Source organism: Dryobates pubescens, chromosome 5 (genome assembly GCF_014839835.1).
Source record: "Dryobates pubescens isolate bDryPub1 chromosome 5, bDryPub1.pri, whole genome shotgun sequence".
NCBI lineage: Eukaryota > Metazoa > Chordata > Aves > Piciformes > Picidae > Dryobates > Dryobates pubescens.
Window position 1 is genome coordinate 19,409,507 of NC_071616.1, and position 22,770 is coordinate 19,432,276.

Genomic DNA, 22,770 nt, shown 5'->3' on the forward strand with positions numbered 1-22,770 from the left:
TACACCAACCTGAACTATCTCTACTGGCAGCATAATAATAAGGCAGGTGTTCAAAATCAATTAAGTTCCAGTGCCTTCCTTTTGTCCTAGAAAATTCAAATCTGAAATTAGTTTGAGTTCATTTGACTTCTCAATAAAAGAAGTAGAGCTTCAGAGATAATTTGAAGTGAGTATATTGCCATGATTGATCTTTTCTCAAACTGCAAAGACCAGAGGAGCTATCTGTGTGTATGCACTTGTCAGTATATACTGAGCACCAAGTCCAACTGGATATTCAAAGTCCATGGACTGACTGGTTTGAGGCTGCACTGTTGATATGTGTTAGCTGGGACTTGAGCCTACCAAAACTTAGTTTGTTAAAATTTGGATGAGATCATGAATGCCAAATGAAGAGTGCCTCCATTCCAGCTGGGTAAGAGTAGAGCCTCTGCACACTGCTCCTCAGAACCTTCATGGAGACTCTGGAGCAGCCAGAAGGAGGTTGTCTCTGGTTGTCCTGCCAGCAGTGACATGCCCACATATGATATGCCCAGGAGCTTCAGATGCTGCCAAAACAGATGTTTCCATAGCACTTTGCCTTGGTTTTGGCACTGGCTGAGCCTTTGAGTCACTTTCATTTGTAGAGTGGGGCATGGGTTGGAGAAAGGACTGCTCAGATGGGGCTACCTGTGGCAAGACCATGAGGCTCCCAGGAACAGCAGTGTTATAGCTGGGAGACAGAGAAGAAAACTTGTTGTCTAAGGTGGTTTTCTATTGGGGTAAGGTGATGAGCAAAGCCCAGGCTTCATGCAGGGGCTAATCTAAGACAGTGTTGTGCTGCAAACTGCAGCCATTGGCACCAATCTGCCTTTCCAAAAAATCTGATCTTGAACAACTTCTTTTCTCAAGTCTGGGAGTGGCAGACCTCTTACAGGGAATACCCTTGCACATAACTGACTGGAGAAGCTGGGTTTAAAATTGAATCTTCTTTATTTTTTTTTAAATATCCTCCTATCCACCAGCATCTACCTATAGAGTTAGGATATTTGGGGAGGGGATTTCCCCTCTTTGTGCTCATCACCTTACAGTAGTAAGAGTTTGCTTACTCCTTTCAATTTTTTTTCTGAGCATTTCTGGCTTGACCCTCAGTTATGAGAGTAAGCTGAGTCTGAGACCTCACCTATTGCCATAAGGAGGGTGCTCAGTAGTAATCCTCCTGTCTGTCTGAGATGCAGGAACTGCCCCACCCCACAGTGACCTGCTGTTTTGTCTGGGAGAAGAGGAGGTTTGGATTGCTTTACTGTGTCACTTCTGTTCCTGCAGCAGTCCCTGTTCTTGCCTATGGGATTTCAGAGTGCTGTGGTGCTCCTTTGGGGTCGTGGGTGTATGCACCAGGGTGAGGTCTAGGGTGCTCTGGTGGAGCATCCCAAAAGCTAAGGGGAAGATCAGTGTGCCAAGGTGTGGTGGTGGGCATGGGGAAAGGAGGGAGCACACAAGCCATAAAGGAAGAGGAGTTTGACTCAGAGCAGTAGAGCTCTACTCTCACCTATTATTGCCACTGGTTCCAAACTGGACTCACTGCTTCCTCTAGTTCTTTTGATCACCAGGTTAAGTGGTTATATTTCCCAGTCTCACCCTGAAACAGGCACTTGTACCTCTCAACTCGTTTTCTATGGCAGCTATTCTGCTACCTGCATCCTCCAGTCTGCCCCGACAGGAGGTTTTATGCTCCCCCACCTCCATATCGAGCATTTCACATCCCCATGCCTGCTGTGATGCCTCAGGCAGCTCCTCACCGCCTTTCCAGCTCTGAGCCGCGGCCTCTGCTCTATCCTCCTGCTTCTCGGGCAGCCTAGTGGCCCGCCTGCCCTGTCTCGTCCCGCCAAGGAGCATCCCGGTAGCGGGACCTCCTCCTCCTCCTCCTCTTCTTCCCTCCTTCCCTCCCGGCGGCCTCGAGTCGCGCCAGTGATGGAGAGAGCGTCACCGGCTCCTAGCAACGCGCCTAGCAACGCTCCTGGCAACCAGGCAACATCTACTCCCGCTGGACCAATCCGCGCCGGGAACATCTGGGCACCCACCTCCGCGGGCTGCGGCCGGGAGGTGATGCACTCCTCAGTGGCTGCAGGGACCCACAAGAGCTGCCACCTCCACCACCACCTCCTCCACCACCACCTCCTCCACCTCCTCCAGGAGCAGCAAGCATCGAGGGAAGGACGGGAACAACCCTCCTTCTGGAGCCGGGGCTAGCTGGGTGAGTGCATTGAGCTGGTGGTGACAGGGGACAGTGAGCCATTAGGGTTAGCCATGCGTCTGTCCATGGCAGTGAGCTGGTGTGGGGCTTGGCCAGTGGGATCTGCCTAAACAGCTTTAGCTGGTTACTGTTGGTGTAAGTTTTGTATTTGTTTGTGAGCTCTGGATTTGCTGCATGGTGGAAGAGGGCAAGGAGCTGAATCGGAGGCTCAGCACAGTCCTGCAGTGCTATGGGCTGCAGGCAGAAGTTCCTGCTGCTCTGATGGACTCTGTCCTGTCCTTTGAAAGATCATTTTAACTAGAGTTATTTTTTTACACTCAGAGCTGAACTCTGAAAAGTAACCACAGCTCCTCTTTCATTGCCTGTTAGCAAAGTGTACCATCCTGTGAGATGAGACAACTGTCTAAATATAGATGTCATAGAGCTGCGAGACATGAATACGCACACATCCTTGCTCTCTTTGGCTGTCTCTCTTGCAGGATTTAGAGCTGTTTATTTTCATTCACCGACATAAAAAGTGTGAGTGTTTCTGCATACACATGTGAAAATGCAGAGCTGAGCTGCGCACATGCTATATCTGTGATTGTTTTCCCTTCAGGGTGTGAAATATTCTTACTACGGTGTGCCAGATACTCCCCCCACACTGAAGGGAAGCATCAGCCAGGTGCTGCTGAATCTACTTGCAGCCTGGGAACTGTACTGTCTGTGAGGCAAAGGCTGAAACATGCACAGTGCAATAATTCTGTTAAATAAAAATGGAAATCTGACATTCCCCAGCCCTGTGTTACTCTGCAGGCAGTGTGGGTGTGTATGATGATAGGAAATTAATGCTACTACTCAAAATAATGGTGTGGTTTTAATAGTAGCCCTTTAGCTTTCCTCCAAGGCTGACAAGTCTTAATGGAGACAATAATGTGCCATTTTAAGAGGCAGTGTTCAGGGCAGTAATCATGTTCTAGCTCAGGAGACTTCCGGATGTTTAGAGGAGCAAGCTGTATTTTTGCAGCATTTGCTCCGAGAGGATTACAGCTGTACCACTGAGAGACTGAAGTGATTTCATTTAATCTTTTGCTTTCCTGGTGTTTGAAAGGGAGTCCAGGAAGCAAGGTTGAACTTAGAGAATTGGATGTGACATCAGAACTCCTGTTTTTCCTGTTACTAAGCTCTGTGGGGGCTGCTGAAATAGCACTTTCCTCTCTCATAGTCCAGCTGCTTACGGTGTATGTCCGGACTTTGCCACCTGAACCATGCTTGTCTCTCCTTGATCCACCTGACAGGTAACCCTTCAGCAGTGCTGTGCTGCCAGAAATGCTCACTGAGCCCGTGCAAGCAGGAAATCTTACTAAAGCTGCTGAGATCATCCCAGAGAGACCCTTTGCAGATTGACTCTGCATCCTCAGGTAAGTAACAAGTTTGCAGATTTCATCTTGTTGGGCTTGCCTTAGGGGTGAGGAAAATTACATGGATTAGCGATGAAAGGGGGTGAAGCTGGAAAGACAGTTTTATTCTATTGATGAAAGCAGTGGGACTATGGGTCATAAGACAGGAATAGCCACTTGGTCATTAAGTCTTATGTCTTTATGCACTCATGAGAGATGTTCAGATGCTTGTGCCTCACACATGTGCCCAGGGAGAACCGGCAGTTAGGGAGAGATGCAAAGAAATTATCAAGCTAAAAGTGAGGCAGCTGTAGCCAGCATGCTGCAGCAGGGCTATGAGTCCCCACTTGTCTGTGGGTCTCTGCTTCAGAAAGGAATAAGACTTGATACTCTGGAAGGGCTGTGATCAGTTGGCAGTCCATGTGGAATCCTGGGGCTGGCATGTGTTTTTGATCCACATGTTCATCTGCCTGTGGTCTGGTAGCTTTGCATTCCCACTGGGAATCCCACAGTGGGACCAGCTGCTTTTCCTGTCCCTGAAGAGGGACAATGCTGCAGCATAGCATGTGAAATCAGAGGAAGGTTTCAGCTGAGCACTGCCTAATTGCGAGTGCTGCTAAGGTTAGAGGCAGGGGAATTTATCACTGCAGTTTGCCAGCAGTCGCAAGGACATGGTGATATTTCCTGTCATGTCAAAGTCTCATCTCCTACTGATAATAAATGCCAATTTCTGTGTGCTCAGAAGCCTCAGGTTTTCTATTTGTGCATGCAGGAGACATTCAGAATTGGTCTCCTTCTCAGCCAGCTTTATCTTGCATATTGATTATTCTCCCTCACCTTACACGAGGAAACCCTGCGGGGCATCAGCTCATTGACTCACCCCCTTCCGTGCCCAGCCTCGCAGGTCCGCCTTGGCCAGAGCCTCCTTGCTTACCTCCTGCAGACGTCTGCAGCAACAAGCCAATAGCACCTGCTCGTACAACCCCTTTCACTGCAGCACTGAGCAGGCAGGGATGGATTTTCATCCCGAGGAAAGATAGGAGAGGTGGGGGCACAGGCAGGTGTGGGAATGCTCCCAAGGTCTCATGCATGATCTCTAGGGCAGTGCTGCTGTGTAAGCATAAGATTTGCAGATCCCTCTCTGCTGCCTGAGGTGGAAAAGCACAAGCTTTGTTGTCAGTTGTTTTTTTCCTTTCTCCCCCTGCCCTGGCTGTTCAATCATTTGTTTAACCCTGCATTGCCTCCTATCTGGGCTAGCTTGCAGCCCTGTGGAAGTCACCCGGCACTAATTCATACCAAAGAGGGGCTCCTGTTGCTGGGGTGATGCAGAAGCACAGGGTCCACCTGAAGATAAATTCTTGCAATTTGTAGTTCAACTATGAAGTTGCTGTGTTATAAATCTATTTCAAATCCAATTTAGATAAGATAACCTTCTGTCCAAACATGTCTAATAACTCTGTGAGTACCACGCTGTAAAGCACTGCAATTATTCTGGGAGAAATAAATAGGAACAAGCACATTTTCCTCTTTTGAAAATACAGTTAAAGCCTTAGTGAAGCTGCCTCTGAGGGATCCAGACTTGAGACAAGAGGCTTCTATTCCCTCATTGCCCCACGTGGGATTTATGTTTCAAACTTCCATTAGCATTAATGGCAGCTTCAGCTGCTCTGCTCCCATGTGCCGTCCATTCGGAACAGGCAGGCACTGGCACTGGTGGGGTGTAAACACTGGCCAGCACTTGCCAGCAGCACTTGCCCTGTGTCTTCCAAGCTCTGGCAGTGCTGCACACTATGATAAATTCACCCAGGCCTTTGTGGGTACTTGAGGGCTTGCAGCTGAATGCTGTCAGGATGCTGAATGTGCTTTTCTGAGGTTCATCCAGGCTGGAAGGACAATCCTCATGCTCAGGACTCAGTGTTATGCTGGTTAGCCCCTGTGGGGAAATTTGGCCCTGTGCCTTGATTTGTGGTGTAGCACTGAAAAAAAATGTAATGGATTAAGATGTATCTGTCTCCGAGCTTGACTGAGGCAGAGGCAGTGACTCATACCACCTTGCTGTAACTGTCAAAACACTTGGCTCACAGGGAATAGCCTTCTACCCAAAAAGCACTGATTCAATATGTTTATATTTAAACAAAACGCTAAAGGTCTGATTCACTGCGGCATTACTACAGCCTTGTGTGCCTGTAACCCCGGCCAAGCAGTCCTTGGGCGTGCATGGACCTACTCTGCTCAGACTTCCTTGCAAGAGTCCTGAAGGGAGATGTGCCTTTGTAGGCTTTAGCATTGGCACTGGTGTTGAGGGCACAGTGCAAGGGCACAGATCATGCTCTCATTTCCCTGCACCTGCAGAGAGATGTGTGGACAGCCACAAAAGATGATGATGGGATGGGTGGTGGTGGAATGGCAGCTACACTGTTCACAAGTGCAGAACTCGAGCTTCTGGTGGAGCAGCCTTGAAATGGGACTTTCTTGCCTTTCACTGTGTAGTCCTGCTGCTGCATTTGTGCAAGCAGCACCCCTTCCTTCCTAGAGAGAGGAAGGAGAAGTTGAACCACCTGTGACAAGCTGTGGGAGCTGCTAGCCTGGGGAACTGGGTACCCTGAGTTCTGCAGATTTGGAATTACTAGAATTTGATCACATTTGGAGCGGTGTTGAGCTGCTTGTGGCTACTGTGCACTTTGAGAGTAGCCTTCCACTTAGAAGCAGGAACACGTTTAAAACCAACAATACAGCCCAGAGATGCCCTTGGTGCTCATTTGCTGGCTGTTTCCCTCACTACCAAAGCAAATAATGAAGGTTGTTATGACCGTGCCACTTTGTCTGATGTAAGGTTTTTAGGAATTTAAATACAGCCAACTACTTTGCTCTCAAGGGGTTTCTTCCACGTTGGTGCTGAGCATAACCTCAGAAAAAAGATGCCAGCTGGATGCTCAAAGAACCCACTGACAGGATGGTTTTATGTGTTCTTCTGCAAAATGCAATTCTTTCCATCTGGTTCTCTCAGCCAGCAGCAGGTCCCAGCTTTCAGCGTGTACCAAAAAGCATCCCTCTCTCCCTGCTTCCCTCCCTCCCAGGGTCAGGGCTCCAGCACTCCAGAGCTCATTGTCTTATCCTAGATCTCTGCTGTTTGCTGGTGTCTCCAGGATCACTCATGCTCAAGGGATGCTAAATGCCTTAATGTCAACCTCCACCTCACCTGGGACAGGGAGAGGGATGCCTACATCCAGAAGCAACAGACAAGAGGTTTACATGGAGCTGGCAGAGCCAAAGGACTGAGCTGTGATGCTCTGCACACTGTTATTGTCTGTCTTTATGATTTTCTGCTTGTGCTGCACACAGGTGCTGCTAGGTCTGTTCTTCCAGCCTTTTCACCAAAACCCACCAGGGAGTGAGTTCTAGCATTTAGAAGCTTGATTTAAAGGAGAAGGAGGGGCTCATGGTTGGCTTATTAACCTGTGCACCGGGTTTGGCCCCTTTCCCAGCCCTGACAGCCTGAGTGGCCATAGGAATGTTCCTTTGTCTTCCTCAAAGTAATGTGATAAAAACTGCAACATTCTCCCAGCCCGTGGTGCCAACAGGATAAATAAATTTGTGATTGTGCTCAAATAACACAGCAGTGGGTTTTTCATCTAGTAGAACCTAATATCAGAGTAGTTAATGTCCAGGCTGTCCATTCAGATACTGGAATAAAACTTGCAATTGGTGAAGGTTGCTGCATATCAATTTAAACCAGCCACTCAGTGCTAACAGAATAGTGAAGCACACAGCTGTACCTTTGCCCTTGAGATCTGAGGTCAGCACTGGGAGTGCAAGAGGTGGTCCAGGCTGACTAAATGTAATGTTGTCCCCCTGCAAGAGCAATGGTCCCTCTCCTGGGTAATGTTGTTATTTTGTGCAATCCATGTTGGGCTGAATCCTGGAGCAGAGCTGGGGTCTTGGCTCCAAATGAGGTTTTAATCCACCAGTTGAGAGTTTTCTGTCCTGATTTGTACCATCCTTTATGAGAAACCTCCATTGTCACAGACTTGAAATTCAGGAAGAAAACACAAGAAATGTCTCTCATAAGGGGATTTCTCCTTCAGCCTCTTCTTGTGGATTTTGATGTAGGGGAAGGAAGTGAGAGTGTATTACTCCTTTATACCAGTGAAAGAGAGATGTCATCAGTTCCTGAAATAGTTGTGTGGGTATCTTTTCACTCCCACCTGCAGCTAAGAATCAGGGAGCTCCCTCATGCCCTGTGGCAGGATTCTTCTAGTGACAGGACATCTATATTTCAACTGTGCAATACCTTTTGGTGTGTCCCATAGAACCTGACTTTGACTTATTCTAAACCATGTCTCCAGATATATTCTTCCCCTGGACTGCCTTTGAATGTCAGCATAATCAGGGTGGGTTATTTTGTTTGTTTGTTTGTTTGTTTGTTTTAGTGGATTTAAAAGGCAAACAACAGGAATTTCATATAAAAAAGGCAATGATGCCACTTACAAAGGTACATGCCTCTTTGTATTGTCTATTAGTGAATAGAAAAGCAAAAGCAAGTCCTGGCTTTTACAAGGACCTGATGTTCACCAGATTGAATACCACCAAAGTTACGGATCTCATTAAGATGCTGAATTAGCAAGCACCATGTCACCTTTTCATAGAGAATAGTAAGCTCAGAGTAGCCAGCCAGGCCCTGCTATGGCTGTGCAGAGAGCCCTCGTCCCCTGCAAGGTTCTCCTCCAAGGGATCAGACCTCCACTGAGCTCCTGTCACAGAACAAAAGCCCTTATCGAACCCTGAAAAACTGCAGCAACTCAAGAGACCAAAACAGCTCCATTACCTTCCCACCAAACTAGGGCTCTCCTGTTTCTCTAGGACGACACTACCATCTAGTGAATATACTCTGTATTGGTCTTCCATTGAAGCCACACAGCTCTGTGCCTGGTGTGTGGAAATTAAACCCCATCCCTCATTCCACACACACCCCAGCATGGCCCAAGGACCCTTGTTCTGCAGACAGGTGACCACATCCTGATCCCTCCTGCAGTGCATGGAGATGTTCCTGGCTTGGTCACCTCTCTCACCCTGTTCCGTGATGCTGTGGCTCTCCAGGGGTACCCCACTGACTTTGTAGGACCTGGAGATCTTGCCTAGTAGTGGCAGTATATGTCCAGTGCTGTGATTGTCACTCTAGTGCAGGGCTTGCTGTACTGTCAAGCTTCAAAGTGGTTGCTCAGAAATGCCTTCACATTTGCCGACCTCTCTCTCTCTCTCTTTTTTTTTTTCCCCCCCAGTGGGTTAAGAGCTGCAGGTTGAGATTGATTGCAGACCAGAATGCCTCCCCCCTCTGGACCTCTCCTTCCCCTACACACCCTGGACCATTATGTTACAGCCACTGTGGCAGTGAGCGTTACTGAGCCTCTTTTTTCTTCCTGTTTTGTGCAGAGCTGATCTGATTGGGGCCTACCAAAGACATTAACGACGTCGAAAGTAGCCTACTTTAAGAGAAAATATGCAGAAGAAGAACATTTACATCAAGATTACCATGAGTATTGTTCAAAAGTGAGTATTGGAATCATAGAATTGTAGAATGGTAGGGGTTGGAAGGGACCTCTGGAGTCCAATGAGTCTAACTGCTCTGCCAAAGCAGGATCACCTAGGGCCGGTCACACAGGAATGTGTCCAGACAGGTCTTGCAAGTCTCCAGAGAAGGAAATTCCCATGTTACAATCTGAACTTCAAGCCCCATAATACTTTGCTCCAGTTAGCACTTTCACTTTTGAAGCTGTCATGACTGTGGCATGGTACGAATAACAGCAGCAGCATCCATTCAGTCCATGATGCACAGCGTCGCTGGGCAGCGTGTCCCAGGGCTCTGTCACCCTCACAGTAACAAAGTTTATCTTTATGTTGAGGTGGCATTTCCTGTGTTCCAGTTCGTTTCCATAACAGAGAAAAGCCCTCTCATTCCATACCACATCCTCCCCTGCTCTCATTCTTTGATGCTAAAGACGCGTTTGCTTCCTCCTTACTCCCCAGCACCTGATACTGCCTGAGGACCGGACCTGTATTCTAAAACTTTCTCTCCAGAAACTCCGATTCCTGGATGACCCTGAAGCCTATCTCCGAAGGTCTGTATTAATTAACAATCTGTTGAGGAAGATTCACCTAGAGACAGAGAGGGAGAGCTATGAATACTTTAAGGAGGCTCCGTGTTACAGGACTGCTTACTCTGACGCACGAAAACGGCTGAAGTTTATGGTGCAGGAGTGCTGTTCCCAGTCGCTCTATTATGAAGAGCTGCATTCGTATCGCATCGTGCCTTACTCTGCAGAGAACGCCGTTTACGGAATGGGCTACACGAGCAGCCACTTGGAGCAAAATTCTCAATTGCTTATTTATAAAATGAATTAAAAGTAGCTGTTAGACCCACTGATGTTTGTTTCTGAATGCTTGAACTGCTTGTTGAGAGGTTAAGATGGGGCACTAATTGCAGATATACTTGTGATCAAAGGTGGATGCGTTGAGAGCTGAGTGGAAGGTACTTTGAATAATGCTCTGCAGTCCCTGCTCTTACCCCCTGGTTATGAAGTACCTTGGCTTACACACAGAGCTGGTGCAGTATGGAGGTCCTTACCCACAGAGACTGTGTGCAGCATGTTTTAAGTTATCTGTGTGTAGATACAGATGCTCCAAATCACTTTGCAGTTAAATTATGCCAACCCCCGTGGATGGGGAGCCCCAACATTGTGGAGTTGTTTAACAGTGAGGAGTGAAATGCAAGTTATTTACTGTGAAGTTATAGATAGAAAGTTTCTTTGAGAAATGCCTTGAGCATGAAAGAGTTAGTGCCAAAGGAAACAACCTTTTGCCTAGGATTTTCAGAGACTTCACTTGCTTGCTATGTACAAGACACTCCATACCGAGATTTGCAAGGGATTTTGGTTTGGTGGTTTTTTTGTTTTGTTTTGTTTAGTTTGTTTGGGGTTTTGTATTTTTTTTTTTTTTATAATTACATTCACCTTTTACTTATATTATCTCTTAGCTGATACCTACTTTGCTATTTTAATATAAACCAGAATGACTCACAGGAAAGATTGCTTTTTCAGCCCATCCTCAATGTTTCCTTAACTTCATTTGATTCTCTCCCTAGCTGTCTCTCTGATACTTCTTTGCATGCTAATTTGCTGTTTGGCCAGAGGTTCACTTTGAGAATAGACAGTAATTTCTTTTTCTGTGGAATATGAAAGGCAAGAAAACAATGGTAACTCATAGATAGAGAATGAATGAATGTATCTGGCATACGCTAGTAAAACCTCAGAGGTTCTCCTGATGAAACTGCTCAGCATTAATAATAGTGTTTCGGGTGAAGTGAAATGTCTACTTTCAGTCTGAGAATTGACTATAGAATATGTAAATATATATTGCACGAGCTATGACAAGAGAGATGTTCAGCAAATAGGTGACCAGAAGTGGAAAGTTTTATAGCTGCCAGAACTATGTCATGAAAATACCAAAGAGTAATATAAGGGAAAAGGTGATGCTCCAGAAATGGGGTCAAAAGCAAAGGTTGCACTATAACCTGGAGAAATGTGATTAACAAGCCTGAAAACTGGCCATTATCAGTACACCCACAGTTCACCTGTGGGTGACTCATCCCAGAATTGCTGAACAGATACATGAGATAATCCAAGCCTGTCAAAGTCCTAAAGGTTTGTTGGCTTACAGTGAAGAAACAGTCTGCCTCTCTGGCCATCTCCCCTTTAAAGCTTTAAAGCAAAGTAAATAATAGCACACACTCAGCTGGAGGCAGATCTGTATCTGAGAACTTGATTTCTTATTTTGGAAGGCTTTGCTCATGCAGATGTGGCTGATGCTATTTCTGAAGCATTATAAAGTATGAACAAATACCACTGCTCGCCAGGGACGTGCTCCGTGTAGGATTCCTCCTGTAACCCTGCTTAGAGCATCCTAGTTGTATGTGTTGCACTTGTCATCACAGCTCTCAGACACACATGAGTGCAGGAAAAAAGACAGAAAGGCAAAGGCAGGAGCTGTGAAGAGCAAAGTTAATTCTGATAGCAGTAGTTAGAAGGCAGTACTGGTTTAGGAGACAGAAGAAAACAGTGAAATTCACATATATTTTTTTTTATGAAAAAAAACCCCAACCACTAAGTGAACTACAGTCTAATTCAACATGAGGATAACCTGCAAACTGGAGAACATAAACAGCACAGATATTGTGGCAAGACTGGAAAAACAGGGCAGTGCTGTTTGGGAGGTGCTGTTAGTCATGATGAATATTCAGGGTTTTGTTTTTATTTTGAGACAAGGCATATTTACTTGTCTCTTACAAAAGGCTGTCTTTAAACCCTTGGTCAGTGTAATCTGCTGTCAGAGCTGCTTGTCTCAGTGGTTATATCCCTGCAGTCCGTGGGTTTTTGCCAGCCCCAAATCATGGGATTTTGCTCACTTTTGATGTAGTTTGGGAAATATAGAAGTGGCCATGTCCATCTTGACAAGGACTGGCTGAGGAAGGCCAGGCTAATTCTCAGGCGTGGCATTAATGCTCTAATGCCACCAGTAAAAGCTGGCAGTAAAAGCTGTCTGCTGTGGGCTTTATGATATGATGTCTGTTGTGAGAGGTGCTGTCATCCTCTCCAATGCTCTTGGCCTTGGCTGGTAACTCGCATGCTTCATGCGGATGTAGGGCCTCAGGCGGGGGCACCAGAAGACTGCTAGGTGGTAAAAGAAAATTGCTTCTGCCTTTTTGATTTTTCAAACTGTGTCATTTTCCACTCTGAATTGATCTGATTTATGCATATTGTTTTCCTTGGGTCCATTTTCACCTGAATTCATAATGATCTAGCAGCACCATGAAATGATAAAATGTTTGTCTTTTTTTTTACCTTTCTCTCTCACTGACCTACTTTATTATATTCATAGGATGGTTCTGAATAAATAGAACATTTTTACATAGAATTAATAATGTTTAAATGGAATGAGAAAGCTCAGGATGATTAAAGCCTTTTTCTCACCTTAAAAAAAATATTGCCCCTGTCATACTTACTTTTGAAGAGTAACTTCTTTGCCTGCTGACAGAGACAGATATGTTCTTCTTTTTATCAGCTTCTCTGATAAGATGTTACAATAAGGAAGAAATTCTACACAGAGATAGTGATTGGCCATTGGAATGGGCTGCCTGGGGAGGTGGTGGAGTCACCATCATTAGAGGTGTTTAGGAGCAGACTTGATAGGGTGCTTGGTTCAGTTGATTAGGTGATGTTGGATGATGGGTTGGATGCAATGATCTTGAAGGTCTCTTCCAACCTGGTCTGGTCTATTCTATTCTATTCTATCCTAACTGGACACATATAACAGACAAAAACCCGTATCAGATAACAAAACTCCTTGGGCTGCTTCTGAAAGAGGACAATATTTTACTCATGTTTTTCTTATGTGTTGTTTTCTTGAACAAAAACCATTGTCTGAGTATTTATTTTTTTAATTTCTCCCTGGATCTGCTAAAAAAGGATTATTTCTTTGAGAAAACAGTTTGGGTGGTTTTTTATTGTTGACTTTTTGATATGAAATTGGAGCAAAGGTCCCCAGTTCTAAATGTTTTAGATCTGCTCAAGTTTTTACTGCCTTCTGATTTGCACAGTGATTTGTGCTGTTGAAAAGTGGGTCTAAAATATTCTCCTTTAGTGCTTGAAAACCATAGTTTATGGGCTGACAAAGAAGTATAAAGGTGCAATAACACTGCAAGTTACTCCTGAAATATTTGACACATTTAACATTTAGTTACCAAGTTACCGGGTACCAGCATTTTAGTACAGCTACATACAGTGATTTTTTCCTTTTTTGGGGCTTGTAGCTACAATTCAGCTCTTCTGGCTTCTGATGTGCGAGTGGTCAACTTTCAGTGACACATACATACATATATATATACACACTCTATCATGACTGCATTAGGAACTCCCACATATGGGCTAGGTTTGCACTGGATGTAAAGAAAGTCCTTCCTTCCCTTTGACTCAGTTGCCTTGGAGAGAATATATTCATTGGAGAGAATATAGACAAGCTGGGTGACAAGGGCAGACTTGGTAATGACAGCTGATCATTTTTTCAAATTACTGGCTTAGGACAATTAATTTTTGTCTGGGAATAGCAGCACACTCGACTGTAATTGGCATTTCAATGAGTTAAGTTTTCTTTGTGCTGCTCTTCCCTAACTGGCTGTAAGTGCTGGGCCTGATCTTGGATGCAGAAGGGGCAGTGGTGAGTCTGTGGGAGGTGCAGCATGGGTGGGGAGGTGTGTGGGGTCACCTTCTGGAGCTGGGGCTGAAGGGGTGCATATGCCAGAGGCAGCTTGGCTCAGCAGGTCACCTTCTCTGTCTGCACGACCTAGTGCAGATGCCCCAAGATATTAGGGCTTTGATCCTGTAAATGCTTCAGTTATCATCTAAATGTCTGTGCAACGATCCTCCTGCCGAAGCCGGAGAGGCTCCTTGTGTACTTGATACTCAGCATGTGTGTGAGTGTGTGCGGGGCTGGGACTGCTGCGCACTGCAGAAGCACCCCTCAGTTGCCTAATTATCAGTGAAAGTGATTATCCAGCTGCCGCTTGAGTTCTTGAATACATTTATATTGCACTGTAAATGGAACTTCTGTTTTCAATGAATGTGTTGAGTATATGGACTATCGTGCCTTAAAGTCCCATCCTCATAGGAGCCTTTGTATATGTTCTGTAAATCTGCAAACTGTCTATAGCTGATAACTCTGTGTGCTCTGTACAGGCCTGGTTCAGCACTTGGCAGGGCCTTGGGAGCCAAGACCCTGACCTCAATTTGCCATGAACATGGAGGGGATATGGCAGTTCCCTCTTTCTTCTTTTTCAGATTGCTTTTTTTCTTCACTGTTCATGCCGCTCTGTTTTTCTGGTTTCTGTCACCTCTGGGTTCAGGGTTGCCTACAATGCCAGGCACCCCTCAGGAGAACTCAGAAAGTTGTAAAAACGTTGTCTCCAGCTTTTAAAGGCCATCTGTACAGCACGCCCTCAGCAGGGAATCACAACTGCATATAACAACTGTGGCAGGTGTTGTCAAGTATATCACCATATATTTGACGTGACTAACAAAGCAGAAAAAGGACCACCTATTTCCATGGAAATGCATGAGCCTGCACTATGTTAAATACATGGTGATTATACACCACTTAATTGGGATAATAGCTACTGGTTCTATAATAATAATAAATGGCTTTTTAATGTTTAAAATTACTTGGGACCTGATTAAAGGTTTTTATGAAGTTGTTTTCTAAAGTGAATAGTAGAAAAATGTATATGTATTTTAAATATACATATGATGTGCATGTATTAATAAAGATCTATTTCTATTGAACCAGATGGATTCTACATGCTTTTTGGTTTGCAAGTAAACATGTTATCAAATAATGGCTCTTGAACACCCTCAATCCCCTGAAAAATTTAGAAACCACAGATTCTTTGTGGGATCTGGATCCTGGGGGTGAAGCTGGACCCACCTGACATATCTGATGGGTGGAGCTTGAGCTACTCTTCCAGATGCTGTGCAGATCTTGGCATTCGCTTGTCCTGCCCTGATCCCACCATTTGCATCCCATGTTGCCTGTGGGCTGCAAAACCCTTTCTTCTTCTCTTTATTTACTTTACATAAAAGTCTGCAAAGAATCATCTTTCTAATGATACTCTGCAGGATACCTTCCAGATACTGCAGAAAGGTGAAAGATAAAATAGGTCTTTAATGAAGACCTTCTGGATATTATTAAAAAAAAATGGTCAAAATGGAGATAGCTCCCTCATCCCTAAGGATTTTCTTTGGTATTCTTTTCCCCAAAGAAACTGAAAGAAAACCCTGAAGGCATTTTAGGGCTATTGAAAAGAACTATTTGTGAAAGGACGAACTTTCCTCGCTGCACTTGAAGCTTCCAAAGCAGATACAGGGAAACATCTTTCAGGACCAGGTATTTCCTCATCCACCTCTGTCCAGAGCTCTGGTACCATCTGAGGGCTGTGAGCTCAGGTTTTTTAAAGACTTAGCATTGCAACCAGCTGCTGCAGGCACAGCAGTAAATAAGTCACCTTCTCTAACGGTGTTGCATTAGGAGAGAAGAGCTGCATGTGGTCAACCTGAGGACAGTTTTGAACCTACCAATCCTGGAGTCTTCCACATACTTCATTTTATTATGATTTTACCAGAATTAAGCAGCACCACTCAAATCCTGAGATGTTCTTCACTGGACATAGCCCTTTACCTGAAAGGGCTTTCTCTGAGCCACTCCTCTTGTTAACCAAGATGCAATACCTAGACTTTGGCATGGGTACGTGCATGACTTCGAGGAATGGGCTGCTTAAAAGAGGTAGGCTGCGTGCCTTCATCGTTGGCCTGTTTGCACCCTGTATTACATGTGATTGGCCAAGGAACTCTGGGGTGATGTACCCCTGGCACAGAGACATGTATTCAAATGGCCAAAATTCCTCCTAGGTCTTGGGTGGGAGCTGCTACCTCTGAGGATACACCACACTGGTAGGAAACACTGAGCCTTGGGCTTGGTCCAGTTGTGGAGACAGCTGCTTTAGTGTGGAAATTAAAGGCAGTTGTAGCAGCTTCCCACCTCCTGGTGCAGTCACACTATGTTGTCTAACCCATGCAAATACTTTCCCACCAGAGATATTTTTAAAGCCACAAAGCAAATTCTGCTGGAGACTGAAGGTGGGGCCCTCTGTGCCAGTTTCTCTTCTGCTAATGGAGTTGGTGAAAACATCACAGCCAGGCCACCTTGGGCTTCCTTTCCTCTCATCTGCATTTTCTTTTCTGCTCTTTATGGCCTTTTGCAGCCAGTTTGAACCAAAGCAGTTGCCTGGATGCCCAGCCCTGACACTGCCAGCTCAGACTGGTGGAGCAGCTGATGCAGGACCCAGAAAATCCAGCTGGAAGCTGTAATTCACCACCACATCCCACACTCCATGCATTTAAGGGCTTAATTAATTCTTGCCCTAAGATAAGCTACACTATTCACCAAACCAGGAGATGCTTTCATATGACGCATGCTGCAGAGCATTGCAGCCTCCTTGCTTTTCTAACACAGCAGGAGTGTCCACATGTCCTTGCTTCCTGCAGGCTGATGTGCCACTGATGGTAAATTATCCCCAACTGGGCTGAATGGTGACAAATTGTAGCTCTAACATGTGGAAGAAGGCTTCTGCTGAAACAAACTGCTTAGAGGAAATTGTTGTCAATTTGCAGCAAGAAGCACTGTGTGTAACACCTGCTGTCAGGGAAGAGGAGAGATGGCTGGGAAGGTAAGTATCTTTCTTCCTGTAAAGTGCAGAATGTCTTGTTCGTAGCGAGAGGATACTGCTCTCCCAAGCTGTCCTTTTAAGTTCAGGACCTGAGAAGTGGGCTCAGGTGAACCTCATGAGGTTTAATAAGGTCAAGTGCAAGGTCCTACACCTGTGTCAAGGCAATCCCTGGTATCAATACAGGCTGGGGGGTGGAGAGATTAAAAAGTGCTCTTCAGTGAGGGATTTGAGAGCGCTGGTGTCTGAAAATCTGGACGTGAGCTGGCAATGTATGCTCACAGTCCAGAAAGCCAACCATATCCTGGGCTGTATCCAAAGAAACATGGTCAACAGGTAAAGAGAGGTGATTGTGCTTTTCTACTTTTCTCTGGTGAGATTTCATCTGGAGTCCTATGTTCATAACTGGAGTCCTTAGCACAGTAAAGCATGAACCTGATGGAGTGGGTCCAGAGGAGAGCCACAAAAATGATCAGAGAGTTGGAAGGAGAGGTCTTCTATAAGGGCAGGCTAAGAGAGCTGGAGTTGTTCAGCCTCGAGAAGAGAAGGCTCCTGGGAGACCTTATGGTAGCCTTTCAGAACTTACTGGGAGCTTTCAAGAGAGACTAAGATTGGTATTTTAGCAGGGCTTCTTGCAACAGGACAAGGGGTAATGATTTTAAACTAAAAGGTGGTAGATTGATACTAGAGAGAAGGAAGAAATTTTTCATGCAGAGGGTAGTGAAACACTGGCCCAGGTTGCCCAGAGAGGTGATAGATACCCCATCTCTGGAAACATTCAGGTCAGATTGGATGGGGCTCTGAGCAACTCAATCTAGTTAAAGATGTTGCTGCTCATCACTGGGAGATTGGACTAGATGACCTTATGAAGGTGCCTTCCAACACAATACATTCTATAATTCTATGGCAATGCAAAAATTTCAGCTGTGCAAGATGATCCCATTACACCATCCCCTGTGGTGTCCTCTAATGTGAATGCTTAGTGCTTGCAGCACGATCTGGGCATCTGGCAAGCCCATAGCCCAGGGTGGGCCATGGGAGTTTTGAGCATGTCCCCATACACAGCTGGAATCATCAGTTCCATACCCAGGAAACATTCCCAAAGGCTGATTACACACTGCTCTAGGCAGACAGGACCTCTCCCAAAGCTCTACAGTGCAGGCAGGATTTGCAGCTTGAGGCGGTGTCACACAGGGAATGCTTGGATTTGGTTTGTGCATGGAGCCACAGGGTGGGATGTTGTGAGTATGCCTGCCATAACAGTGCTGTAAGGACTGTCCTGCGTCCTGGGAGCATATGTTAATTGAAGTCTTGTATGCTAGGGCTAGAGGCTGATACCCGCAACATGTGCAGCCTTTGCATTGTGGAGCCCCATTACTGATGATCCCAATGAGATTGGCCCCTTGCTGACAGCATTATTGTAGCTATTATAGCAATTTTTCCTGCAAAATTTTGTGTCTAAGTCTGATGAGCATCTTGGTACCCTTTGGGGGAACAAGTGTGTATGAAGATAGCTGAGGTGCGAACATGGCTGCTCTGGAGGAGAACCAAAGCCTGTCTAGTTGTCGGTCAGATGCGTGGGCTGAAGTGTAGAAAGCCTTTTGTGGGAGTAGCTGAATTAGGGCAAAAATCTGGATTGGAAAAGGTGGAAGGTGTCAGCTTGCAGGAATGTCTTGGGACGTGAATCTGAGCGAAGTAGTGACCAGGGCTGATGGACTAGTTTGATAGTGTCTTGCCTGGTTCCACCTCAGATAAAAAACATAAATAATTGCTGTGAGCATTAGGAGGGAGACTTCACAAAAAGAAACCCTCGTGGATCTGGCAATTGCAGTTCTGAAGGCTGAGGACTAGCTGAAAAGTGAGAGTAAGCAGCAGCTAACATGGGGAAATAATGAGTTGAATGCTGATTGAGGGCTGGAGTCTGCCCTGCAGCACACCTGTGCTAGCAGAGGATGCAGGGCAGTGTCTCTGCCTGAAGATGGCACTGATACATTGAAGGATTGCTGAAAAACTGCTGTGCTAGAGCTGTGTGTAAAACTAGACTGGAAGAGCTGTGGACCTGAGCTCAACTACGGGTGCAGTGATGGGTGCTGTCTGGATTGTACCCTATTTCCCAAGGACAGGCAGCCTCAAGCCAAGACTCACTCTAGACCTGTTTTGCATCATTTTAACTTTCCTTAGCAACTGGACCCAGACCATACACAGGTCTTGCTAGCTTTGTATAAATACTTTCTCTACTGCTCTCTTAAGAAGTATGAGGGGTACTGGTTGCTGAGCATGGCAGAGGTCTAACACAAGAATAACAAAATGCAGGGAGCTGCCCCACCTTATTCATGAAAGACCCTCATAATCCAGCGTCAGGAGTGTGGACAGAAACATGACACAGGCTCTGCTCACGAGCTAACAGCAGCTAAAGCAGTGGTAACCAGAGCTACGAGGTATGAATAAAGTTGTCTGTCCTGGACACTGTGCCCTGCTGCTCCTGCCCCATCTCTAGAAGGACCTGAAGTAGCAGTAAATAATTCCTACACTGTTCAAATGAGAGTTAGTTCATACAGTGTGGAAAATGCCCCTGGCTGACTGAGATCTTCCAGGTCTGTTATCTGAGCATCAATATTGACTATTTCAATGCAAAGGTGATGGGAGTCTGACTGCAGTTATGGTAGATGAAAGGACAGTAATGTCCTCTGGGGAGTGAACTTGAGCATGAAGTAGCCCAAAGGCAGTGTCCAACCTAAGCTTGGTGGTTTTGCCATTCCCTGTATCCAAGAGACTGAACAGGTAAGACTGGGCCTGAATTAAGATGAGAGGGTGCTCTGATTGTCAGGGTATGGCACACCCTGCATCTGGTTTGTGGGGCTCCTTGGTAGAAGGATACTGTGCTGAGTCTAGTGAAGCTGTGCAGAGAAGCCTTGCTCCTCAGGAAGCTTCAGGTGACTCAGCTTCGTGCTCCTGTCTGTCATCAGCCTCCGAGCCATGGGCCTCGTGGGAAAGAGCCCCTGTATCCACTTGTAGATGAGGCTGGATTTAATGTCTTCTGTGGGCTGGTACCCTCCCGATGCTATTAACAGAAAGGAGAAGCAGCAGTCGTTGCCCATTATGATGGTTCTGTCTCCGAGCACACAGTAAAACTGCAGAACTGTGTGTCTTTATGCTCACCACTGGAGGGCTGCATGTACCCTTGTTTAGGTTACACTGAAGCCAGAGTACCTGCTGCCTTGAGAAATGTGTGGGGCCAGCCTGTTTGGGGAAGGCTGAACTGCAGAAACTGTTTTCTTTGGGGGAAAAAAAATCTGTTTGTAGACTTCATCATGTTGGTTGGATGGTTTGTTTTTTTTTCCCCCCTGTGTGGGAAGCTTTGTGGTTGGTTTTAATAAAGGCAGTGGGTTGTGAAGGAAAGGGGAAAATTGCCTCAGGAGAGTGAGGCTGTGAAAATAGGAGCTTTAGTGTGTTTTAGGCTGAGTTCTCTCTTTCATAAATTAAGTACTGTGGCCATGATCTTCTGACAGAGGTGCCTGATCTCCTGAACATACTGACAGCTATTTATTTAGGTCTTGACCCTCTGGTTTGGTGGCTGAGCCCCTCTGATCTCCAGACCTCAGCCCTGGTAGTCTGGGTAGGTGTCTGTAGAACCTAACTGAAGGGCTGAGCTCCCTTTTTCTGGTTAACTCACCAGAGAGAAATGTGACAGGTGAACATCTAAGCTTAGTCAAGGCAACATCTTACGTGCAGATGCATTACAGTATGGTAGAGAGTTGTGCCTCTGAAGGTCTCTGCTCAGGCTGTGGTGTGTTTTTTCAGCTTCCCAGAGACCTTTGCAGATTTCTACTCTGGGTTGCAATTCCTATAGCTTACAGACAGAGCAAAGCTTCTAGAAAGTGAGGAGCAAGGCAGATACTGGCCCAAGCTGTGTTTGTCCCCTTTTTAAATGCAGGTGATTCCAGTGAAGTTTTATGATTTACCCTTGGGAAATGCTTCCATGGTGCTGGGAAGCCCTCAGGATGATTCCCTCAGTGATGACATGCATTTAGCAGGGTGACTTTGTTGCTTGCCCAGCTGGACTTTTCATCACTGCCATTTTCTCATGCCATCGTGGGCCCACACTTTTTAGGGTCAGCAGAGGGATTCAGTTAAAAGCAGAAATGGATTGAATAAAAAGCTGTGCTTGGTCTGCAGAGGGCAGCAAACTGTTCAGAATACAGTAGACTTCTCCCATGCTAATTTTAGCAGCTGCAGCTATTTTGGAGACGTTTGCTGCAGCTGAGGAGAGAAATGGAGCTCCAGTACAAGGGTGAAGAACCAGCCAGTGTGGGTAGAGCAGGCAAGTCCTCCCCGTTGACTGCTGGTATAGTACATTGCTCTTCTCCACAGCTCTGGTGGAAATGTTTGCCAGCTCATAGGACCTTTAAAGGTCAGCTAGTCCAAACCCTACTGCAGGGCAGGGACATCTTCAACTAGACCAAGTTGCTCAGAGCCTTGTCCAACCTGACATTGAATGTTTCCGGGGATGGGCATTCACCACCTCTCTGGGCAACCTGTGTCAGTGTTTCACCACCCGTGGTACAAAACTCTTCTTTGTTACACCCAGTCTAAATCTCCCCTCTTTTAGTTTAAAACCATCTCCCCTTGTCCTGTCACGACAGGCCCTGGTAAAAAGAAATATCAAAAGATGTCCCTGGAGCCTTCTCTGGGCTCAACAATCCCAACTCTTTCAGCTCATCTCATACAAGAAGTGATCCAGCCTCCTCATCATTTTTGTGACCCTCATTTGGACCCACTCCAACAGGTCAGTGTCTGTCCTGTGCTAAGGACTCCAGAGCTGGACACAATGCTCCAGATGACGTCTCACCAGAGCAGAGTAGAAGGAGAATGTACAAAAAAATATAGTACTCTGTTTTTCCCAGGCTACAATTTAGTTAAAGTATTACCCCTCACACACATGCACACATGTGTATGTGCCCTCTCCTGAAAAGACAGAGGAGCAGTCAAAGAAGGACTGCCAGGTTAAAACCACAGGCTAGTGCTTCATGGAAAAAGTCCTCCCTGCATTGCTTGCAAGGGATTGCAATGTGCCTACAAACCCCTCTGCACCTGTGTATTTGGTGCTTCTTGCTAGATCTTGGGTAGGTAAGTGTTTCAATGAATGCTTTTGAGGGCTTCTTAAAGGTATCTTTCATGGAGCTTCACATGTTTGAAAACACATTCTAGAGGAATTCTGCACCTCTCTGTGTGTCTCTCCCTCCCCTCTCATGTGACACATTTCCTTTAAACTCACTCCTTTAGAAATATCAACTTTGATAAATAAATCAAACAGCATCGTGCTTCAGAATCGCTAGTGGGATCCAGTGCTGGTCAGTGAGCAAACAGGTTCCTTAAAGCCTCTTGTAGAAAGGGATCCAGTAGTAACAAGAGAAGCAGTTGTATTATATGTCTTGTGTCCTCTTGGCATGTCATTTTTTTTGTAGTGAGTCACTTCATTTACTGAGGTATTATTTTCTTTTCAGTATACAGAAGCTGGGTAGAAATGTGCCAGGAGAAGCAGCCATACAGCTCAGTTTATTCCTGTTGAACCCCTTCTGGATCATCTGGAGCTTTAATAGATGTGTAGCTGGTGGCAGCATCTCCCTGTATACTGAGTAATGATGGACACTGCTGCGGGGAAGGCCAGCAGTGCTTGCTATCTAGCACAGTGAGCATGAATGTGCATAAATGGAGTGAAATGTGGGTCTGTGCATTATGCATGCTTCTAGTCAACCCACTTTTCCTGTCTATAGGATGGTGGGTGCAGGAAGTGTTATGGAAGGCTGTACTATAGTTAGCTGTAAATATATTGCTTT

At 45.8% G+C, this 22,770-nt stretch overlaps 1 long non-coding RNA gene across 1 annotated transcript; it reads left to right on the top strand.

Moving 5' to 3' along the window:
- The first annotated feature begins 1,180 nt into the window (after positions 1–1,180).
- On the top strand, positions 1,181–10,547 carry LOC128897241 (uncharacterized). The gene is made up of 4 exons (XR_008462254.1): positions 1,181–2,230; positions 3,508–3,630; positions 9,040–9,156; positions 9,634–10,547. It is a non-coding gene; the product is annotated as an uncharacterized LOC128897241 (long non-coding RNA).
- The last annotated feature ends 12,223 nt before the right edge of the window (positions 10,548–22,770 follow it).